Consider the following 19,132-nt stretch of genomic DNA (forward strand, 5'->3'; position numbering starts at 1 on the left):
GAGTAATGGTCTCAAGTTGCAGTGGGGGAGGTTTAGATTGGATATTAGGAAAAACTTTTTCACTAAGAGGGTGGTGAAACACTGGAATGCGTTACCTAGGGAGGTGGTAGAATCTCCTTCCTTAGAGGTTTTTAAGGTCAGGCTTGACAAAGCCCTGGCTGGGATGATTTAACTGGGAATTGGTCCTGCTTCGAGCAGGGGGTTGGACTAGATGACCTTCTGGGGTCCCTTCCAACCCTGATATTCTATGATTCTATAAGTCCTCAGTTCCATCTCTGGGCCTGTTTAAGCACTTGCCCACTTCTTGGGCTCCAAACTTGTTGCCTCCTAGGCCCTTAGCCACTCTGCCTGTGGAGGGTTCCGGGTCTGCTCACTACTCCGGATCCCAACCCAGGGACCCTATGACTAGCAGCCACTTGCTGCTTCCTTCACCAGTGTCTATTGCTGTATTCCCTGGGCTGCTTCCCACTCTGTCGTATCAGCTTCTTGGGTCCTCAGCTTGTTCGAGCAGCCTCTCTCCCAGGCCTCCTTACCTAGGGACTCCCTAACAGTCTCAGCCCTGTTCTCTTAGGGTTCTTTCTCACAGGCCCCTTCACCTGTTGAGCTTATAACAGTCTCTGGCCCTTCTTGTCAAGGCTCTCTCTCCCAGACCTCTGTGCCTGGAGAGCTTCACAGTCCTATCCCTGCTTAGGAAGCGTTTATCCCTAGTCTCTCTACCGGTGGAGTCTCCCAGCCTTTCACTCCTTCTGGTCCCTTCAGCTAGCCAGGAACAGCGTCCTTCTTCCTCTGACTCCAGCCAGCAACTACTCTGTTCAAGACCCTACAAGTCCTTCAACACAGGAACACCACCTTCACTCCTCTAGCTCTAGGCAGCAACTGACCCTTGCTCTGCACTGCAGCTCCTTTTATATGGGCCCGGATTGACTGCTCCCTGCATCCCTTCTCTGATTGGCTGCATCCCACACAGCCTCGCTAGGCTGCTTGGAGGACTCACTTCCACTGCTCCTTTCTGGGACAGGGTGTGGTAGGACCCTGAGGCCTCCATCAGGGGGTCTCAAATGGCCTGGTATACCCCATCACAAGTTTGTTGTCTGGTTCCCAGCCCATAAGGTCACTAGAAATTTCCTTTGTTTATAACCACCTTTTAAAAAGAGGAAGCACTAGATTTATGTTAATAATAATAATAATTAATAAACAACCACTAAACAAACAGACCACAATTAATTGTTAATTAATTGTTAATTAATATTAACAACAGTTAATATTGAAAAAAGAACATCATGAAGATCATTTTAACCTAATGAGTATGACAGTTAAGGTTTCCCCAAATAAGGACGGTGAGAATGAGACCAGCCCTTGTGCTAGTGTACAGTTTGTGGAGGGGAAAGCAGAAATCTTCCTTTGCACACAAAAGGTTTGCCAAAATTACAATGATTGTTCAAGTCTACCTGGCACTAAGCCCAGACCTGAAGAAGAGCTCTGTGTGGCTCAAAAGCTTGTCTCTTTTACCAACAGAAGTTGGTTCAATAAAAGATATTACCTCACCCACCTAGTCTCTAATATCCTGGGACCAACACAGCTACAACACCACTGCAAATGGCACTAAACTGTACAGGAAAAAGGAACAAATGCTGCATTTAACTCTTGGGGAATACTGTGACCATGTTCCCCTCATTTTCCTGGCGCTCCAACTAGGGTAATGCATCTCCACTACCCCATACAGCATTCTGCACAGTGAGACAATTTAGCCTTAGATGTGGAAGGCAGCACTCTTTAAGTTTGAAGCAGGATACTAAAGTAAATCTACAATATCATCAGATACAGGCAGCCCTAACAAACAAAGCCATAAGTTTTTATTACATCATGTTAGTTATTCATTAAATCACACAAGACAAAACCCTAGTGGAAACATCCCTTTGAAATTTTCAATGGGTTTCTACTTCTTCCAATTGTCAGCCAGGCTTTAGAACACTGGTTCTTGAGGCTACTGGTTTCTGGACCTACCAATCTCCCAGTAAAACCCATAAAAGCCACTTAACAGTTATCCAGTAATACCAATTTTTAATCACTATCACCACAGTCAGAATTAAATTAGTAACTCAACAGTGAAATACTATTTGTGTACCTCATTTTCAATCTCTTGAGACATGAACCTTCCACAACACAACTCCCTGTATGATTTTTTAAAATAACTTTTAACGACCAGGTTTAATATATATGCATCCTTTTCCTAACAATTCTTTCTTTCTCACAGGCCCCTTCACCTGTTGAGCTTATAACAGTCTCTGGCCCGTCTATTCCTATGCATCCTTTTCCTAAGTAATTTAAACACACATTTAAAATTTGGATAATAATTTTGGAATTAAAGCAACACCACAGAACCAGAACAAATCAAGAAACCAGCATAGCAAAAAAAACTTGCCATCTTTTTACAAAACTATTGAAGTATAATATCTCCTTAGGACCTTAGGAATACAAAAAGAAAAAAGAAAAAACACAGATAACATTTAAGAATACTTCTCAGGCTGAAGAGCAATACATGCACTAACTAGTAGCAAGGTAGATAAAAATGAATTATTTTTTAAAAAATCTGATTTTTAATTAAAATTAAATTAATAAGTCTATTTAAAATTAAATTTGAAATTATGAGAACCTGCACTAAGGTCTAAACTTATTATAACCTATAAAAATAACTTAAATTTTTAAAACGTAAGCAGTACATGTTTTCTGTTGATGATTTAAAAGAAATCAAACCCCTAAACTGGTGAAAGTCACCGGCTTAGCACCTGGAATCAGAGTTTACGCACGTGCTAAACCAGCTTTTTACCGCAGTAACATCTTCTGCAGGTGCAGAGAGAATATTCCTTCATTTCAGCTTAGTAAGACTTTATTTTATTGAGCCTTGAATAGGACTAGAAAGGCTGTTTCACTTTCTTCTTTTTTGGGGGGCTTGATTTAGTTAGTTCACTCATGAGGGTATTTTTAAAATTTTCATTCTAATATTCATCCTATAAGTTCTCTTTATAAATGGGATCTGAAACTGAAGTGTTTTCTGAAAAGCCTAGAATGTAAGAGTGAATGTTTAGAAGATGTAATTAATAAAATAGTCATTCATTTTGTATATGTGATGGAAAAATAGAATTATGCTTAAAGAAAAGGGTTAGAGGTCAGATGATCTAGTTTTCCTTCTCTGTTCTATCCCAAACTTCCTCTATGAATTTGGATAAGTCACTTCATTAGGTGCATCAGTTTCCCTGTCTGGAAAATGGGAAAAATACTAATCTTTCTCATAAGACAGTGTGAGCCTTAACTCATTAATGTTTGTGAAGTGCATGGAAGAGTTTCATAGGGAAGGTGACGGATGTTCAAAGTATTATTCACAGTCATGTTTATGTTGTGAGAAGTCTTTAGCTACAGACTTATCAATGATTTTTATGGTAGAATAAATAATTCATTAAAACTGAATAATGAGTTCCCTATCAAATGATCTTCATAGGTGTGAATTTATGTCCTAAGCAATTAGCTCCTATAAAGCACAGTGCATACAAGGGCCTAGAGCCACTCAAAACAGTGGTGAAAGTCATTTTGGCTGACTGGCATACTGTGTGTATTAAGTTACTTTCTAACCTAAATAAGACTCCTTTCCATTTGAGTCATGAAATCATAATCATAGAGCCCAAATATAGTTTACTTGTAGACATATTTCAACCTTTTTACTAGTTTTGAGCCAAAATGGTATGAGCTTACATCTGAGACTTGGTAAAGAATGGAAGTTCCATGCAAATTTTGAAGATTAGCTTTCCACCATAGATTTGTAACCTCTCCATCCTTTTTTATCGGTGTGCATTAACATGCTCCCATTTTGAAAGGGAAAGGACTTGAGGGCACAAAATATAGATCTTAATAATGTATTTGCACATCTAAGATAACAATTCTTAGGTTCCAGAGTAGCACATATGGTTTTGAATGTTGAAGAATCTGAATTCGAGCAAAACTCTCCTTGAGCAACAAAGTATTGCCTCCAGAGCTGCCTTCTACAAATAATGCATTACCGTACTATCTTGCTAAGAGTACACTTTTAAAATAATTTCATCCGGAAAATACAACTTCCTATTTGTGACTGATCGGTACTTCTGCAAGTCATTTTGCTCCTAAGCAGGTCAAATGCACCGCTGAATTAAATAAGTCAATTAGCTAGTCCACATTAAAAACCTCCTTGTATTGATCAACAATATTTCAGCAGGGTCTGCTACACAGTGAAGATAACTCTAGTTTATAGTCTGATCAGGTACGACTTAATAAAAACTAGTTTTCATAATGTTACATCATATCCCCTGCCAGCAGTGGCTAAGCAAGTATCACTGGCTGCTTAGCTCCTCTGATGCATAATATCTTTTAATTCTACTAACTTCAGGGTCACATTACAACTGCTGCCAAATTTGAGATTTATTTGTCCTCTTCTTTTTCAAGAGGCCATGGAGACAGAAGGGAGACTTGCTAGAACTCTGCTTTCTAAGAGAAAGCATATACTGATGCTGTCTGAGTTTTTCTGAACTTGCTCAATAAAAAGTTCTCCACATTGGTACTTAAGCTGGGGGCTAAGACATGTTGAGAATCACACCAGTTACTAAATTTCTCATACATACATTTTGCAAGAACCAGGTATTGTCTGCTGAATCATTCAACTAATTTCAATAGCCATTCATCAGTTATTTTTTCCTATTCAGTGTAGAACTTTAAAAGTCAGTATTACTAGCTTACTGCTTGATCAGCTCCTTTGTATGAAATAAAGCTAACTTTCTCCTGACAGCTTTCACATGACTCAGTTCTCTCTCACGACATTAAAACATCTCTTTATCATAAACTTGAATGAACTGCCTTAGCTCATAAGCAGGCCAAGACAAGTTCCTTGGACTTTCAAACAAGCAGCCATTTTAGACTTCACTCTACTGCTTCTGCAGAAATAAACTGACCGAAATGAGACCATCACTTTTTGTAGGAAGAGAACTATGGTCCAAACTCTGCCCACATCTACACCCATTCAGCCTTCACTGAAAGCACTAGAATTGCATACATGATACTGGAGGCAGAATCTGGATTTGTAAGGAAATTTTGATCACTTGTGTAACCACAGCAAGAAGATAATCATGTAGATGTAAAAGCCCCAGGCACAAAATCCCACATAGGAATCCAGGAGACTTGGCCCCAGTCTACACCTGGTCAAATTTAGCCACATTAGTGGATTTTAAAACAAATGCATCTACACAACCAACCCTATTCTGTCGACCTAAAGGGCATGAAACAATTGTCTGCCATTGCTTTCACAGAGGGAGGGAGGTATGGGAGACTGACGACATGTACCCGAAACCACCCACAACAATGTTTTTGCCTCATCAGGCATTGGAAGCTTAACCCAGAATTCCAATGGACAGCGGAGACTGCAGGAACTGTGGGATAGCTACCCACAGTGCACCACTCCATGAGTCGATGCTAGCCACGGTATTGAGGATGCACTCCGTTGACTTAATGCACTTAGTGGGGACATACATAATCGACTATATAAAATCGATTTCTAAAGATCGACTTCTATAAAATCGACCTAATTTCGTAGTGTAGACATACCCCTGGATTTCAGGTAACGTCATGCAGAGACAACCTGAAAACACTAAGTTCTGGATAACTAAAACTTCATATCAAATGAACTAGCCCTTCTTAATTGTTTAAAAGTTTCTGGCAGCTGCACAAGAAGAGCCGCTACTTAATTATACACATGGCATAGACTCAAGGAAAGAAGTTTCTTTAAAAATACTTGGCTCCAATTTGCTGAATAGTGCAAACATTTATAGACTAGGGAGCTATCTTTGGGAATTACACCTGTGAAATTAAGATTCTGAAACCCAATTTGACATATCAAGGCTTTGTTCCCAGTCTTCAAGAACAGACTTACAAATTAGGAAAATTTTGAGAAAATGAGATAATCAGCTCAATTTATTGAGCACATTAATTAGAGGTTGCATAATCTAGAAGAATCTATCATTTCAGGAAGATTAACTCTCAGTTCCTGGGTCTCCAGAAAAAGTTGGCAGTGATGAAAGCCAAAATGCATGGTCATAAGTTAATGAAAGATGAGATAGAAGAACCAATAAACTGGCTTATGTGGACAAACATGGTTATAAACACATTTACCATGAAAAGCACATATTCAGAGGATGCATCAGAATACCTGAAGTCAGGCAATGTGGAAGACTTTCTTCCTCCAAATATTGGTAAAATTTTATATATTATCAACCTATTAGAATACATAGTGCCAGAACCAGCCCATTATGTATTTGCCAGAAAAGTGTGGGGTTGCTTTTACAGGTCATACAAATTGATCTCTGAAACCACACAACTATGGTCCCAATTTTGCTTCAGTTGGCTTCAGTGGGTGTAGGATTAGGCCAAACTTGCATTCAGTGAAATCAACAGGAGCTGTATCCACATGCCAGAGGCCAGAATTTGGCCATTAAAACTCCCAGATTTGAGATCAAGTGTTTGATATCAAACACTTTACCATAGTTCAGATTCTAGTTTTAATCATCAAAGCAAAGACTAGCTTTGACTACAAGCAGCTAAGCAACACACAAAGGATTCAGAAAAGAAAAAAGAAATTCTTCTTTACCCAGTTCAGCTTATATTTTTATTTCATCTGACAGACCTATATATTTTGAACTCTTGAGGAAGCATCCATGTTTATTCTTTCAAAGACCATTCCAGGATGAACACTGGCAGGAGATGTCTAGTCAATTGTTACTTGTAATGGCACCTTTCCTTCTTAAATATTTAATGGAAGTTATTACTATATAGTCAATATATTCTTGCCTGCCGAAAAGTGCACACTTTTGGAAAATAACTGTCTATGCAAGAATGAGGTTAGGACATATGAAATTATTGTTTTCATAATATTGGCTTGAAAGATTGCAGAGCTGAAATAATATGCAATTTTAGAAAACTCAAAACCTACAGTTAAAATTGAATTCCTCCTTTTAATTTTAGCACAGTACTGAGATGTGTAGAGTGGTTCTGAAGCTCTCTCCTGAATCCCTGAGGATGTGACCAGTGATGTCTGGGGCTGCAGAATTTAGCCATTAATGTTCACTATATACCTGATCCCAACAAGTGCTCAGCACCTGCAAATTTCTCTGAAGTCTATCTAAAGAGGGTTCTTAGCACCTCTAAGGATCAGGCCCCATATGCAGTAGAGGAAATGGAAAACAGCCTGAACACTTGAAAAAAAAATTCTCTAACCTTGGTCTGCTAATGGTACAATGTGTTTTGGAGTTAAAGGGACAAGAGGACAATATGGATGGCCTGGCAGAAACAGGGCCGGCTCTACGTTTTTTGCCGCCCCAAGCAGTAAAAAAAAAACCTGCCGAATTGCCGCCGATGGTGAGACCCAAGTCAAAAGAGTCACCGCTGAATTGCCGCCGTGGGAAACAATGAAGAGGGGCTGCCGCCGAATTGCCGCCGGGGCTACTGGAGCGCCACCCCAAGAACAGCCGGAGTGCCGCCCCTTCAGCAGCACCGCCCAAGGCACCAGCTTGTTTAGCTGGTGCCTAGAGCCGGCCCTGGGCAGAAGCACCTAAAAATCCCTACCCATACCCAAACATAGTGTATGAAAGCAAACTCCTTTCTTCATACCAACTGTATAGATGGTTACACAGCTTCTTGTGGGAGTCTAGCTGTAGCACAGGATTATAATTGTGCTTGAAAGAAATGGCACAATTTCTACACTTATAGGACTGGTACTGCTCCTACGGAAAGCAATGGAAATTAAACCACTGAGTTTGATGGGAGTATGAGCAGGTCCAAAATGGTTCTGGCTTTTAAGATTTTCCATCAAGTTCTCTACGGCTTGTGGAAAATTCAATAAAATTTTAAGATCACTATCCACCAATCAATGATCAATTAAAATAATCCTAAAAATATTTTAGAAGTAAGCTGTCTGAACAAGCAGGCTATGCTCTGTAGAGAAACTAGCCAACATACTCCCAGGTCTGATAAGCAATCAACTGAAAGCGCCATCATTCAGAAAATGTATGGTTGTCCTGATGTAAGGTGACGCCTTCTTTAAAATGAGAAAAGAGCACATCTAATTCCTGAAACAAGCAAATCAGTTTTAGTCACAAACTCTATAAAAAATAACTTTTGTAATGACAATTACTGCCTGTGATGAGGTATATAAACATTACACTCAGATAGAAGGGGTTAAGAAGCTGTTCTGGACTCAACCAGCCCTGCTCCACTGCAGCTGCAAAGCTTGCTCTATCTGGAGGAGGAGTTAAAACAGAGCCAGATAGCCCTGGTGAAGATAGCTCCTCAGTCGGGTATAGTGCAGTGGTTCTCAACCTGCGAGCCACTTGCGACCCAACCAGCACCCAGCTGCAGCCCATGTAAGATTCCCAGGGCCATACAGATACTATATATATACTGTGCGGATGCAGCCCACATAACACATACAGAGCTACATACGCGGCCCACAATGGTAAATTCGTTGAGAAACACTGGTATAGTGGGAGACTGTGGTGGAGGGGTGTGCAAGTAGCAGCAGCTATCCTAGGTGCTGAAAAAGCTTGTCCTTAAGGATTAAGGAATGCTTCACACTATCTTGTCTTGGAACGTTGGTGAGACTGTGACCATGTCCTGGATTGGGAAGGGAAATAGTAGGAAGTGGTCTAGGGAGGCAGCCTCCAAACATTCCTGGGTACTTGATCTTAATGCTATTTTGCAGGGCCCTGGGTCGGAGCTTGGTAGAGAAGAAGGGCCTGGGCTCCCCTACCAGCCAGCCATGAGGGCAGTATAAACACACACCTTCTGGAGATAAGGAGGATAAAGTCATCATAAGCCCTGAAGTAAGGGTGTGAGGTCTTTGAGGGGCCCTGGTTAGGACAGACTCTCCTTTTTGAGGGAATGCTGGACTTCTATACTTTGTTGGACTCTGTGGCCCCGAAAAGGGGCAGACTTCAATGATGATCTGACTGGAGGGCTGAATTACTATCTGCTAAAAGAGAGATTGCCACTTCGCTGGAGTGACCACTAGCAGGGGACACTAGAGATGGGGGAGAATTGTAGCCAGAAACCTAATCACTAGGCTGTAACACTGGTAAGCCCTTTCCAATGCAATGCAGCAGCAATGTTTTAAAAGTTGGAGATTCCCCCTTTTCTTCACAAATACTCACTAAAGGAATAATTGGTTGCTTATTCATGCCCATACCGACAGTATCTAATTTTTATGCCAATGGCTATACTGTCTGCTGTTTTGCCATAATTCTGAACAAATAAGAGGTTTGATAGGGGAGATCTCTATCCAGTTCCTGCCACACTTCTATTTTCTAGTAGCTTTCTAAAAACTCTATGTATTAGCAAACTCATGTAGGACCATCACCTGCCTCCTATATATTACTTATCATGTTAAGAAGTCATAACTCTTAGCCTTGCTTCCATCCTCCCATATTAATAGTATTTCCTCTTTATCCAATAATCTGATTATTCTGAAGATAATGTTACCAAGAGAACACTTCAGAAACATTGGAAAACTGAACGGTTTAAAAACTTTGGATTTGTGTGACTAACTTTCTCATTTTGTAAGCATAGCTGCCTTCTGTCTTTAGTCATACTTAAGACTAGTCTTTTAAATTACACCTAAAGCATGACATGTACCTACTTTATTCCAAAGGACTAGTTGTTAATTGCTTTACCTAGCATCAGAAAACTTCTGTCTGGTGGCAGGGTAGGGTTAGCTACCCCAGGAATGGTTCCCTAAAATTAAGGTAATCAAAGTGAAATGTTTGGTCTTCAGCTCTTCTGCCTGCACTGTTCTAGTGAGAACTATTCATTGAACACTAGATAAGCAGCCTGAGGGTCAAGTACTGCAAGAAACCATAAATGCTACCTCACAAGTAGGTAACTGCCATCATGATACCTGTGTAACATCCATGTACTGCAGAAAAATACAAATACTAGGTAAATGACACCGACAGAGAAATTATTAAAGCTTGATCCTTTTACTTCAAAAACATAGGTCCCTACCACTTGAGCTAAAGATTTCCCCTAGCTGGCAGTAGTGGTAAGGACCTTTGCCTTGTGAGGGCATAGTCATACACAGCCAGTACCATTACAACTGGACACAGAACTGCAGTTTTTTGAGGTCAAATAATATTATAGCCTTGATGAAGAGGCAGGAAACCAGTTTACCTCTTATCTAGAAGTGGGTTGCCAGCAGAAACACTTTAAAAGGATCCATTTATAAAGTTTTGAAGGCTTTATTGTTGTTGTTACAATAGTCTGTTAATTAACCAACATTTTGATTAGCCTGGCATTTGTTTTTCCATAGGTTTTGTTTTGTTTTTTTTGCTGTGCCAAATAAACGGATTCAAATTCTTGCATATCTTAAATTTACAAATACACTCAATTCAATAGTCCTGTTGTTTGACGGAAAGGCCACTATAGATTATTTCCAGAAAATGAATTTAGTCTTTCATTGCTTTTCTTGTGAGGCAAAGAATGACAATTGTCAGACAGTCTGCAACAGCAAGGAGTAGGAGAGAGAGGGAAGCAGCAGTTTTTGAATCTAGATTCCACAGCTGTGAAAATTTGTGTTAATAACAGAAAAACATCCTTGTATCTTTGAAAACTGACAGCTCTTACCATTCTTTCAGCCAATTTGACAACCTTCTTCCGCCGTTCGCAAAGCAAAACTTAATAAGCATGTGGATGTCCCTGAAAAACACAAGCAGAGAGACCATTGTTCCAGAAATTGTGCCAAGACTGGAAGTACTATTGTATGGAGCTGAGTGCCAACATACAGCTTCTCAACCTAATATGGTTTTTAAAAATGCAGTGTTGTACCCAGGGAGTAAAGCTGCAATGATATGACTTTCAGTGATCTTCAGAGTCACTGCTTATGACAAGGCAAAGTCACAGAAGGCATTTCCCATTTGGTTCAGATGCTGCTAGGCAACTGAGTAGGCTTCTGCTGAAACCTCTTTACAACAAAATTCAAAAAAATCACAATGCATTAAAAATATAATGCAAGATACAGTATAACAGACTCCTCTCCTATTCTTTTTTTAAAATATATTTTGGAGAATGGTAGGCCTGTGCTTGAAATCAGTGACCTAACACATGGTGGCCTGTTTAATTATTACTATTGTTACAGGTACACTAATCATGTCGTCTTAAAAACCAAAATCCAGTGCCATATAACACATGCTAAAATAGCCCTGTATTAGAAACAAATAAGTAACCTTGCCTACAAAAATACACAACTTTGGCATTTCTCCTGTAAGAACCAGTGGTTCCATGTACATCTGTCAGAGATGGAGAGAATACTTAGTCCTGCCTCAGTGCAGGGGCCTGCACTAGATGATCTATCAAGGTCCCTTCCATGCTTATATTTCTATGATTCTATTATTAGTCTGGCTGGAATTAATATTCAGAAGAAATATCTTGTTTAATTGTATTAGTTAATCCAATCCATTAAGGATAATTTACCACAGGACTGAGGATGTCTAAAGTGAGACTGGAAAATATACCAGGAGCAAAAACAACAGTGCCCAGTGGTAGATTACATTAACCACATAATGGATTAAAACTACCAGAATACAGCCATCAAGAAATTTTTCTTGAATCACATACATAAATAAAACTCCAGATATGCTAAGGAAGGTGCTTTGTCCCCTTTCTGTGATTTTTAGCACCAGTGTGAACGTAATCTAGTGTGGTGCCTTTAGCTGCAGGAAGTAACAAAATTGTATGTCCTCGCATTACACATACTTACGAAGCTACAAGACAACTTCTCTAATCTACCTATCAAAGTTTCTGAAATTCTTCTTCCAAAACAGGTGGAACAATAATACAAACAATCCAGAAAACAAATAAAAAGCATCTTGGCAGACTGTGGCTTGTGCTAGATAGAAAAGGGGATGGATTTTACTCTGATCTTGTAAGACATTGATCTAAAAAAGATCACTCTTCATCCCTGAATTCTATAGCATAATTATATATATAAAAAAGCAGGGCTCTTGGATGTCAGTGCCAGAGAACTCTTGACCAACACTAATAAATCTGACAAGTTTTTGAAATTTGTCTTAAAAAACTTTTAATCAATCTGACAGAGGATGAAAAAATAGAAAAGGAGTGAATACACTCCCAAATATATCTCCAGTGGTCTTTACATATGTTGTCATTGCACACATAGAAAAGGTAGAAAAATTCTTAACTTAATTTTAAAGCAACATTATGCATTCAAATCATAGAATCGTAGGACTGGAAGGGACCTCAAGAGATCTAGTCCAGTTCCCTGTACTCATGGCAGGGCTAAGTATTACCTAGACCAAATAATATATGTTTTAATTGTACTTGATCAGCATAAGCAGAAAAATTCAGTCTTGGTGCTCTAAGTTTTGCACCGTTAATGTATCTCTATACTGCTAACAAAAAAAGCCCTCCACTTTCTCTTCTATCTTATACAACACTGGTTAGAACTTTAATTTCATAACACATGTATTTTGGAAAAAAATCCAATTATCAGTTACAAGCCACATATGATCTGTTTTTTTCCAATTGTCAAAGGCCAGTCAGAATTTCGCTACCATACAGTATTTGAGTGTCTCAGGATGTGTCTATCTTCCCTTGTAAATTTTCTGCCTGGTTTGGTAATTTATAAGTACAGGGCAACATCATGTCTTAATATAGAAACTTCCAATAACTACGGGAAGTCATTTGATGCAGGTTTATTTGATGTAATTAGTAAACAGGATGCTTTGTTTATCTACATCAGCTCTGATAAGTAAGCGCCATTTAGTCCCACATCATGTTTAGCAAAAGGAGTACTAAGGAAAAATCCCATTACAAATGGAAGAAACATACTGGCAAGTTAAACACCTACACAGAAAATATATTTGTCACAAAATGAAAGTGGTTTAATAGGGTCACTGTGTTCCAGAAGCAGCACTGAAGGGAGCTGGTAGTCAGAGAAATGTGTTGAATCTGTACAAACCCAACCTTGGGCAACAATGTTCTCCCAAAGTATCATTTCTATTAGCAATTCAGACTTCATCTGCTGAGCAATTCAACCTGGAGGTCAGGGGCAGAATTCTGGCATTACTTAGTTTAGAACATCTTATTCCCCATTAGCAAACTTTCCACAAATAAAACATACATACACTGCACTTCTTTTAGCCAAAGGTAAAAGTAAAGAGTGAAAAAAATCAGAGATAGGACTAAAAACAAAGACTTCGGTGGGGCAATGTTACAGGTAGGAACCTGCTAAAGTTTAAAAATGTTTATTAATGTTAATTAAAATATTAGGAAATACAAAACGAGGGCCATATTGCATGGTCCACTTTTAAGATGCTCTCACAGTTCTCATTTTAAAAAAAAACAATGCCATGTGTAGCCTACACAACATTCACCATTAAGAATCTGATCAAAAAAGAATAAATGTTGACTGAACCCATCTTAATTCATGTCTCCAATAGTAAGATAAGAGAACTCAATCAAACTGGACCAAAATCTTAAATTCTAATATTCTTATTGTGGGCCCTGATACTACAAGCAAAAACTCCTACTGCAGACAATGAGACTCTTACCTGTGTATAGGGTTGCCAACTTTCTAATCGCACAAAACCAAACATCCCAGCCTTATCCCCACCTCTTCTCCAAGGCTCCGTCCCTGCTCGCTCCATCCCCCCTCCCTCCATCACTCACTCTCACCAGCCTGGGGCAGGAGGTTGGGGTGCGGTAGGGGGATGAGGACTCCAGCTGGGGGTGCAGGCTCTGGGTTGGGGCTGGAGATGAGGGATTTGGAGTGCAGGAGGGGGCCAGGGCAGGGGATTTGGGGGCTGAAGGCTCCAGAGTTTGGGTGCGGGAGGGCACTCCATGCTGGGGCAGTGGGTTGGGGTTTGGGAGAGGGTTCGGGGTCCTGGCAGCACTTACCGCGGCTCCCGACACATGGGCGGCCAGGGAGGCTCCGCATGCTGCCCTCACGCCTGCAGGTGCTGCCCCCGCAGTTCCCATTAGTCGCAGTTTCCAGCCAATGGGAGCTGCGGAGCTGGCACTAGGGGCAGGGACAGCACACGGAGCATCCCTGGCCACCCACGCGCCTAGTGGCTGCAAGGACCTGGCTGCCGCTTCTGGGAACCATGCAGAGCTAGGGCAGGCAGGGAGCCTGCTTTAGCCCCGGGCCCCTGCTGTGCCGCCGCCCAGACTTTTAAGAGCCCTGACGGCAGTGCCGACCAGAGCTGCCAGGGTCCCTTTTCAACTGGGTGTTCCGGTCAAAAAATGGATGCCTGGCAACCCTACCAGTGTGGTGTGTTTACAAGGATTTGAAACTCTCAACTCCCTCTGATTTCCATGGAGCTCAAAAAACGCATGTGGAAAGATTCTGGCAGTGCTGGCAAGCTTTCTCTCACCCTGCACTCCTCCAAGGGAGTGCTGGAAGGAGAAGTGTGCTGCTTGCACCAACCCTTCCATCTAGCAGTGGACCTGCCATAATGTGACCCTATATGTAAAAACTGCCAACCCCAAGTGTTTAAAAATCACGAGTCAGGACCCCAAAAAACATGACTAGCTTAAAAACCATGAATTTAAAAACTACATTTTTGGTCTCTCTTTTCTGGTTTGGAGCCTTTTGGAGTCCCATTTTCCAACTTTTCTCTGCAAACATGGAGGCTAGAAACTTTTTAAATGAAAGGTTAAATTCTCATGTCTCCAGGAGCTGGAACTTTAAAAAAAAACAAAAAAACCCACCCCATAAAAGCCAACAACACTGCCTATAAACAGTTACTCTTCACATGAAAACCACAGCACGTCCTTCCTTGATATTCTGCATAAATCTCATCACAGAGGGGAGGAATTTATTTCAGTGAGAAATTCATAGTAAACATAATCATGGCTTTTCCAGACTATTTTCAAGGTGTCCCCATCATCCTCTTATTACAAGAATACAGCTCCTAGAACAATGTATGGCTGGAAATCCCTTACTCTCTGCAGCATAGCATGCTAAAGTGGCCAGAATACTGTCCATTTGCTCCCTACTGTGCAGGCATCCCCAATGTTTGGGTTGAGAAAGGAGGAGGAGGGGGGTCACTTGTAATTTCCCCACACAGACACTTCTTTCATGTGGTTCCTAGAATCTGAATCCTTAAAGGTTCCCTGTGTGCAGCAGGGAAGGAGCAGGCCAAACTCCCCAGTGGCAGCGGCGGCTCCTGCTGCTCTAGCCCTTGTTTACTTAGGATTGGGACAGCTTTGAAATGTCCATTTTGGAATGGAATATGTTCACCAGCCTTGCAGTTCTGGCCTTACCAGTCTGTATTTAAGAGTTATTGCGGTTCTTTTGGACAATAACTTGTGCCCTTTTAGTGGGCTCACTCTTCCACCCATGTATGGGGTAGCCTGGGGCCCTTTATACCCAAGACCTTAGTCCATTCCTCACCAATTGGAGAGACACACACATAAGGAAACTTGTGTTAGGGAAATTCAATTATTCCACAAAATGCCAAGATAGCTTTAATGTTAGTTATATATGGGCTCTCATTTCGTTAGTAGGGCAAGTCTTCACTACTTGTTTTGCTGATGCCACTCATCACTGTTGGAATCAGTGTGCAGTTTGGGGGGGAATCTCTAATGCAAACAAGGATAAGCTTTTCGTAGTGCCAACTGTAGCTTCAAATGACCAAATGTGCCTCCCTCCAGTTAAACTTGTTTTGTCAGCACATATGGTATATGCAGTGTTTAGTCTATTCAAAGATTATGAGTAAATGAATGTTCTCATACCAATCAGAAATGACCTTTTCCAACCAGAAGAAATTCAATCTTCAATTTCAAATAACTGACTATAATATTTGTCTGAGAATCAATACAAACCAAGAAGAGGTTTGCCCTCATGCAGAGATAGAGTGACCCTGAGTTGCTGGCTATAGTTTCTTGAGTCCTGAAATTATGTCTAGAATTAAGCGGAGAGTTGCAGAGTGCAAGTAAATAAAAAGGGAGAAAATGTAACAGTCTGAGGAGGGGGGGGGGGGACATCCAAGTGCTTGGTTTGGCCTAGAAACTTTCCACTTCGCAGACAGTATTAGATGGCAGCCGAGAAAGACTGATACCTTCCAGGTATTTAATCTGTAGCATAAACCTTGCAACATGGCTGGCATAAGATGCAAAGAATGCAAGGCCTCTCACTGCGATGGGTATTTCATATCTGCTTATGACTTCTAACAGTGCATTGAAAACCTCTCTGTAACAGGGTGGCTCACTCTTAAAGGGCTAGAGCTAGTCAACCCTGATTACAGAATGAGCCACACTTGGGAGAGGTCAGGGTGACTCCACCGCATAGAGAGCAGCAGGAGGCTGCAATGAAAAGGAGATGCCCAGGGAATCATACAGAGACTACAGATTGTGTGAAAGGCTTCTACAGGGAAGGCCCCAAGAGGGCAAGAGGCTTCAGCTAGACACTGATTGAGAGAAGGGTTTAGGCCTGGAAGCAGAACCAGAAGTCTGAGCTTCAGCCAAGTAAAGTCTGGGAGTTAGGGTTGCCAGTTTTGGTTGGACAGTTTCATCAAAATCTTTAATTCCTGGAGACTCCAGGACAATCCTGGAGGGATGGCAAACCTACTGGGAGTACTGGGACCAGCATCTACTAGAGAGCCTGACTGGGAGGAGGGCTTGGGGGCCTTGAAGCCAGAGGGCTGAGCACCAGCCAGGTGAAGCCTTGAAACGTTTTGATCTGGGACCTAGTTCTTGGTAGAAGGTCTAGGAACTCGCTACCTAAAGGGAGAAAATGAATGAACTTGGGTTGAAGCCTGGGGGGCGGGAATTTAAGGACTCAGTAATGGAACCCCAGGAGGGGAATGTTTTAATTACCTGTGGACGCTAAGTTAAAGGGCCCTGAAGAGGGGAGAAATGGGTAGCAGTGCACCACAGAGTGATGTCTGACTACAAGCAGGTGCACAGGAGGCAGCTGGCCCTGATTCACTTTCATCTGAAGGGATTGCTAACTTTAGAAAGGAAAAGAATGAAGGAACATAAGTGTAAATAAAATAGCAAATGGTACGTCTCCTAACACAAGAACAAAGGGACAGTCTGTGAAAGATGGCAAGTTCAAAAGTGACAAAAGGGGGGGAAAAAACCTCACACAATGTGTAAATAAACCATGGAACTCAGGCATGGCCTGTGACAATGAGGCCAAGAATTCAGCAAGATTCAAAGATGATCTGGAGACTTATGTGTAACAAGACTATCCAGACATTTTGGAAGGGATACTAAACATCATGCTACAGGGTTTAAGGTAGTCTCAAACTATTGGGTGTTAGGATGAGACCCACAAAGTGGGGCGGGGAAGGGGAAGACTGCTGTGACGCATCTGCTGTGACGCTTCTTGCATCTTCCTTAGAAGCATCTGGTTTTGGCCACTTTCAGAGGTAAGATATTGGACTAGATGAACCAGGGGTCTGATCCAGAATGGTAATTCTTGTGTTCTTATCCTAACATGGGTTGGACTCTTCTCTCATTGTGTGTGAAATGCACATAACTTCCCCCCCACCCCGTCTCCCCGCCCAGGAAATAACCATGTGGGTTCAGTATAGCCATAACCAGAAATAATCAACCAATCAGAATTAAAAAACCAGAAAAATTCAAAGTGGATTTTTGCACATTAATAGTTAGTCACAATTTACATTAAGATCCTACTAGCAGTTTAAAAAGAGTGAAATGGTTTAATAAAGATCAATTATAGATTGTTATAAGTCCAGCAGATCAACAGGTTGCTTATAGGAATGGTTAGATAACCACCTGTAACACTTACAAGGATGTACTTATAGTTGTCTGTAACACATACTACTTATGCCTGTAAGAAGTTCATAACTTTTATTAACCCTTTATATTAGGTTCTGTTTATAAAGCATGACTGATTGTCCCTTACTTTGCTGACAAGTGGCCATTACTGGGTGACTCCACCTAGGATGCCCTCCTGCAGCATGGCTGCCTCAATTTACCCTTTCAGTTACCTCAAACTCTATGCTAGACTCTCTTGCTTAATCCTTCCTGGGGACCACTTTATTACCAAACATACTGCAAATAGTTTCTAACAAGCCCTAAGATGTAATCCATATCACCATCCATGTATACAGTTCTTAAAACCCAGTCCTTCACAGCCAGAGCCCCCACAGGCTCTCTGCTGGAAGATCATCTTTACTGGTAGAGCAGCCCTCATTCCCCTAGCCCTCTCTCTGTTTCTCTGCGTTCTGCTCTCCGGCCCTGGACATATCAGTGGTAAACTCCTCCACTGCTCCCTTGCCTTCAGCCCTCTCCAGTTTAGAGCCAGAAGGCAACTTTCTTTGCTGCTCCTCCAGCCCTGGCTTAGGGCCATCAACCTCTTGCTGCTCTCTTGCCTTCAACCTTCTCCCACGAACCACACAGTCTCAGGGTTCTGGCAGCTGTTGCCTCCTGGCTGACTCAGTCTGATCTGATTCACTGAGTTTCTCTTTCACTAAACCTTTACCACTCCCCCCACTGCCCTTTTGTCTTAGTTGGCCAAATAGGAGTACCTGTTCTGGCACAGAGGAGTTGGACCTACTTTACTACTAGGCCAGCCATCCTGTGAGGAAACCAAATAGCACAATCTTAGCTCGTACTGAAGCACTAGTAACTTTCATGTGAGTAAAGACTAAGCAGTCTAACCAGGACCTGGCCCACCCAGTTAAAGCACTGTTACAAGTCTATTAGAACAGGCTAGTGTGATTCTGCTTTACAAAACAAACAGTATGTGAATTACACAGCTACAATCACCTGCTGATAAAACTTGCATTTAGCCTTTTGTCTCACAAAGTCTCTGGTGTTAAAATTATATGGGGTATATGTCAGATGTGTTTTTGGACCTCCTTTGTCCTGCCCTGTTGTGTCACACAAACCAAGTCAAGCAGCAATAGAGGCAAACAAGCCCTCCAGTCATCATTTATAACCTTGTTAGAAAAGTTTAGTCTGCCAAACTGCAGCTCCCAAAAGGTATGGATTTCTTAGGAACCAGGCCAAAACTAGAAGTACAGCAGCAATAAAAGTGGAAATGTAATTTTAACTTGCTGAATAAGTAACATTGCTT

General features: G+C 41.3%; 1 protein-coding gene across 12 annotated transcripts in view; it reads right to left on the reverse strand.

The window, feature by feature from the left end:
* Positions 1 to 19,132, reverse strand: part of ARVCF (ARVCF delta catenin family member) — a 543,783-nt gene that overhangs the window by 407,610 nt on the left and 117,041 nt on the right. For all 12 annotated transcript variants that reach the window (XM_073313189.1, XM_073313188.1, XM_073313184.1 and 9 more), the window contains one exon: positions 10,687 to 10,758. The gene's annotated coding sequence lies outside the window, so the exon portion shown is untranslated. The remainder of the gene's footprint in view (positions 1 to 10,686; positions 10,759 to 19,132) is intronic.

This window comes from Lepidochelys kempii, chromosome 15 (genome assembly GCF_965140265.1).
Source record: "Lepidochelys kempii isolate rLepKem1 chromosome 15, rLepKem1.hap2, whole genome shotgun sequence".
Classification (NCBI taxonomy): Eukaryota; Metazoa; Chordata; order Testudines; family Cheloniidae; genus Lepidochelys; species Lepidochelys kempii.